The 5,966-nt window shown below is 41.7% G+C and overlaps 1 pseudogene; it reads right to left on the bottom strand.

The window, feature by feature from the left end:
• Positions 1-5,006: 5,006 nt before the first annotated feature.
• On the bottom strand, positions 5,007-5,614 carry LOC127697045 (60S ribosomal protein L15-like; annotated as a pseudogene).
• Positions 5,615-5,966: the final 352 nt, after the last annotated feature.

The following is a 5,966-nucleotide window of genomic DNA, read 5'->3' as shown; positions in this document are numbered from 1 at the left end:
GGAGACTCTAAGAGAACACAAATGTCAGCCAAGACTACTATACCCAGCAAAACTCTCAATCACCATAGATGGAGAAACCAAGATATTCTATGACAAAACCAAATTTACACAATATCTTTCCACAAACCCAGCTCTGCAAAGAATAATAGGAGGAAAACTCCAATACAAGGAGGGAAAATACACCCTGGAAAAAGCAAGATAGTTACCTTCTTTCATCAAACCCAAAAAAAGATAATCACTCAAATATAAAAATAACATCAAAATGACAGGAAGTAATAATCAGTATTCCTTAATATCTCTTAACATCAATGGACTCAATTCCCCAATTAAAAGACATAGACTAACAGACTGGCTAAGGAAACAGGACCCTACATTTTGCTGCATACAGGAGACAAACCTCAGTGTCAAAGACAAAAACTACCTTAGAGTAAAAGGCTTGAAGACAATTTTACAAGCCAATGGTCTTGGAAAATGAGCTGGAGTAGCCATTCTAATATCAGATAAAACTGACTTTCAAACTAAAGTCATCAAAAGAGACAGAGAAGGATACTTCTTGCTGGTCAAAGGAAAAATCCACAAAGAAGAACTTTCAATTCTGAACATCTATGCGCCAAATACAAGGGCACCCTCATTCTTAAAAGAAACTTTACTAAAGCTCAAAGCACACTTTGCACCTAACACAATAATTGTGGTGACTTCAACACTCCACTCTCCTCAATGGACTGATCAGGAAAACAGAAACTAAACAGGGACACAGTAAAACTAATTGAAGCTTTGGACCAATTGGATTTGACTGATATTTATAGAACATTTTACCCTAAAGCAAAAGAATATACCTTTTACTCAGCACCTCATGGTACCTTCTCCAAAATCGACCATATAATTGGTCACAAGACAAACGTCAACAAATATAAGAAGATTGAAATTATCCCATGCCTCCTATCAGATCACTATGGAGTAAGAGTGATTTTCAATAGCAACAAAAACAACAGAAAGCCCACATACACATGGAGGCTGAACAAGACTCTACTCAATGACACCTTGGCCAAAGAAGAAATAAAGAAAGAAATCAGAGACTTTTTAGAATTTAATGAAAATGAAGGCACAACATACCCAAATCTATGGGACACAATGAAAGCAGTGCTAAGAGGAAAACTCATAGCCCTGAGTGCCTCCAAAAAGAAAATGGAGAGAGCATACACTAACAGCTTATCGACACACCTGAAAGCCCTGGAACAAAAAGAAGTCAATTTACCTAGGAGGAATAGAAGGCAGGAAATCATCAAACTCAGGACTGGAATCAATCAAATTGATCTATTTGGAAATGGATCTATTTCTAAGTGGAAACAAAGAGAACCATACAAAGAATCAACGAATCCAGGAGCTGGTTCTTTGAGAAAATCAACAAGATAGATAAACCCTTAGCCAGACTGACCAAAGGGCACAGAGAAAGTATCCAAATTAACAAAATTAGAAATGAAAAGGGGGGTATAACAACAGAAACTGAGGAAATTCAAAAAATCATCAGATCCTACTAAAAAACCCAGGATAGATAAAACTATTCTCAACAACAAAAGAAATTCTGGGGGAATCAGTATCCCTGACCTCAAGTGATACTACAGAGCAATAGTGTTAAAAACTGCAAGGTATTGGTACAGTGACAGGCAGGCGGATCAGTGGAACAGGATTGAAGATCTAGAAATGAACCCACACACCTATGGCCACTTGATCCTTGGCAAAGGGGCTGAAAACATCCAATGGAAAAAAGATAGCCTTTTCAACAAATGGTGCTGGTTCAACTGGAGGTCAGCATGCAGAAGAATGCGAATCGATCCATCCTTGTCTCCTTGTACTAAGCTCAAATCCAAATGGATCAAGGACCTACACATAAAGCCAGACACTCTGAAGCTAATAGAAAAAAACTGGGGAAGACCCTTGAGGACATCAGTACAGGGGGAAAGTTTCTGAACAGATCACCAATAGCATATGTTCTAAGATCAAGAATTGACAAATGGGACCTCATAAAATTACAAAGTTTCTGTAAGGCAAAGGACACCATCAAAAGGACAAATCGGCAACCAACAAATTTGGAAAAGATCTTCACCAACCCTACATCAGATAGAGGGCTAATATCCAATATATACAAAGAACTCAAGAAGTTAGACCCCAGAAAACCAAATAACCCTATTAAAAAATGGGGTACAGCGTTAAACAAAGAATTCTCACCTGAAGAACTTCAGATGGCAGAGAAGCATCTTAAAAAATGCTCAACTTCATTAGTCATTAGGGAAATGCAAATCAAAACAAACCTGAGATTTCACCTTACACCAGTCAGAATGGCTAAGATTAAAAATTCAGGAGACAGCATGTGTTGGCGAGGATGTGGAGAAAGAGAAACACTCCTCCACTGCTGGTGGGGTTGCAAACTGGTACAACCACTCTGGAAATCAGTCTGGTGGTTCCTCAGAAACCTGGGCACCTCACTTCTGGAAGATCCTGCTATACCTCTCCTGGGCATATACCCAGAGGATTCCCCAGCATGTAATAAGGATATATGCTCCACTATGTTCATAGCAGTCCTATTTATAATAGCCAGAAGCTGGAAAGGACCCAGGTATCCCTCAACAGAAAAATGGATGCAAAAATTGTGGTATATATATATACACCATGGAGTACTATTCAGCCACTAGAAATAATGAATTCATGAAATTCTTAGGCAAATGGATGGAGCTGGAGAACATCATACTAAGTGAGGCAACCCAGTCTCAAAAGATGAATCATGGTATGCACTCACTAATAAGTGGATATTAACCTAGAAAACTGGAATACCCAAAACATAATCCACACATCAAATGAGGTACAAGAAGAACGGAGGAGTGGCCCCTGGTTCTGGAAAGACTCAGTGTAGCAGTATAGGGAAGTGGGAAGGGGTGGGTGGGAGAACAGGGGGAGGGAAGGGGGCTTATGTGACTCTCTGGGAGTGGGGGGGCCAGAAAAGGGAAATCATTTGAAATGTAAATAAAAAATATATCGGGAAAAAAACCCACAATAAATTCATGAAATTTTTAGGCAAATGGTTAGAACTGGAAAATAACATCCTAAGTGAGGTAACCAAATCACAAAACACCACACATGGAATGCAATCACTGATAAGTGGATATTAATTAGCCCAGAAGCTCTGAATACCCAAGACACAATTAGCATATCAAATGACTCCCATGAAGAAGTAAGGAGAGGGCCCTGATCCTGGAAAGGCTTGATCCAGCATTTTAGGGGAGTACCAGGAAAGAGAAAAGGAGGGAGGTGATTGGAGAATGGGTGGAGAGGAGAGGGCTTATGGGACATATGGGGAGGGGGGAACTGGGGAAGGGGAAAGCATTTGGAATGTAAACAAAGAATTTAGAAAATTTAAAAAAGTACAGAAAAAAACGGGGTACAGAGCTATACAAAGAATTTTCACATGAGGAATATTGAATGGCTGAGAAGTAGATAAAGAAATGTTCAATATCCTTAGTCATCAGGAAAATGCAAATCAAAACAACCCTGAGATTTCACCTCACACCAGTCAGAATGGCTAAGGTTAAAAACTCAGGAGACAGCAGGTGCTGGCAAGGATATGGAGAAAGAGGAACACTCCTCCACTGCTGGTGGGATTGCAAGCTGGTACAACCACTCTGGAAATCAGTTTCGTGGTTCCTCAGAAAACTTGGTATAATACTACCAGAGGACCCTGCTATACCACTCCTGGGCATATACCCAGAGGATTCCCCAGAATGTAATAAGGATATATGCTCCACTATGTTCATAGCAGCCCTATTTATAATAGCCAGAAGCTGGAAAGAACCCAGATGTCCTTCAACAGAAGAATGGGTACAGAAAATGTGGTATATTAACACAGTGGAATACTACTCAGATATTAAAAACAATGAATTCATTAAATTCTTAGGTAAATGGGTGGAACTGGAAAATATCATCCTGAGTGAGGTAACCCAATCACAAAACACACATGGTATGTACTCACTGATAATTGGATGTTTGCCCAGAAGCTCAGAATACCCAAGAAACTATTCACATATCAAATGATGCCCAAGAAGAAGAAAGAACAAAGTATGGATACTCTGGTCCTTCTTAGAAGGGGGAACAAAATACCCACAGAAGGAGATGCAGAGACAAAATGTGTAGCATAATCTGAGGGAAAGACCATCTAGAGACTACCACACCTTGGGATCTATCCCATATACAGTTGGAAAACCCAGACAGTATTGTCGATGCCCACAAGTGCTTGCTGACTGGAGCTGGATATAACTGTGACCTGGGGGGCTCTGCTAGTGCATGACAAATACAAAGGGGGACACTCTCAGCCAGCCCTTGAACTGAGCACAGGATCCCCAATGGAGGAGCCAGAGAAAGGACCCTAGGAGTTGAAGGGGTTTGCAGCACCATACGAAGGGCAACAATATGAACCACCCAGTACTCCCAGAGCTCCCAGGGACAAAACCATCAACCAGATAGTACACATGGAGTTACCCATCACTCCAGACTCATAGGCAGCAGATGATGGCCTTGTTGGACATCAAAGGGAGGAGAGGCCCCTGGTCCTGGAAAGTCTTGATGCTGCAGTGTAGAGGAATACCAGGACAGGGAAGCGGGAGAGGGTTGATTGGGAACAGGGGGAGAGGAGATGGCTTATGGGATTTTCCTGGAGGGTGGAGGGGAACCAGGAAAGGGGACAACATTTGAAATGTAAATAAAGAATATATCTAATTAAAAAAAAAAAAAGAATACCATTTCTTATAGCTCTAAAAGCTGGTAAGTCTAAAGCTGAGGCATAGTCAGATTTATTGAATATGCTTGCTTTATCATCAGATCTTCCAGAGGTGAGGAATACTATTCTTTATATTATTACAAGGGCAGAAGAGCAAAGAAAACCTACTTCTAAATGTCCTATTCAAAGATGTGGGGCTCTTTTGGCCTAATCAACTCAGAAAAGCTCTATATTTGTTTGTTTATTTGTTTCTTTTTTCATCTTTACAAATATAATGTGTATTACTGGTAATGGTGGAACTGGAGGGCTGCAGGCTGCAGGGCAAGAACTTGTGGCCCTTTCTGAGGCCAAGGCTCTTTCGGCAAGCAGATGTCAACCCATGCATCTCTCTGTGCTTGTGGGCTGCTTTGGTGATCCACTGGGTGTCAGGATTTCTTCTGATAGCTTTGGAATGGATCAATGAGTATAACCTCAAACCATTTATGTGTGGGATCTTCAACAACCCAGTCGGAATTCAGGACTCTCAAAGCCCCTCAATGGCGCCCAGCTCTCTCCTCACAATCAGACTGAAGGCTTCCGGCAAATTTCAGCTGGTTAACACCATGGTGGACAGGCTTGCTGTAAGTTGCACCCGTAGGAACCAGGTGTTTGCGAGCACCACGGCAGACACGAATCCTGTAAACGACATAACCTTGCTTAGCCTTGTATTCCAGTCTTCCTTGCTTTATCAGGCCGGGTGGGGCAGGAAGTCCTGTACAGGGCAGAGAGCTGGCGGTATTGCAGAAGAAAGCGCACCACATCGGACTGCTTCTTTCTCCATAGCTCCTGGATGTATTTGTATGCACCCATCGTGGCTCACCTGAAGGCTGCTGCCAGAGGAAAGGGAGCTCTGTGTTTCAATGCCACAGCAGTTTAAGGAAAACATCCATACAGTTGCGGTGAACTTGGTCTTCTGGGGACAGTTTGATTTTATTGTAAGTCCTAGGGCTTAGGAAACCTCTTAGTCAGGGAAACGCGCATGATGCTTCTCCAGCTTCAGACCATAGCTGTCTCCACTACCAGCCGGACTGACGTGCTTAGGAGCTATATGTTAAAATGTATTAAGATCACATGCGAATGTCAACTCTCATTACTCAGTTTTCAGTGAGAGCATGTTATGTTTCTCAGCCTAGGATTCCACTTTAGCTGCAAAACGGAAACT

This window comes from Apodemus sylvaticus, chromosome 12 (genome assembly GCF_947179515.1).
Source record: "Apodemus sylvaticus chromosome 12, mApoSyl1.1, whole genome shotgun sequence".
NCBI classification, from domain to species: domain Eukaryota; kingdom Metazoa; phylum Chordata; class Mammalia; order Rodentia; family Muridae; genus Apodemus; species Apodemus sylvaticus.
This window is presented reverse-complemented; position numbering and strand designations above follow the sequence as displayed.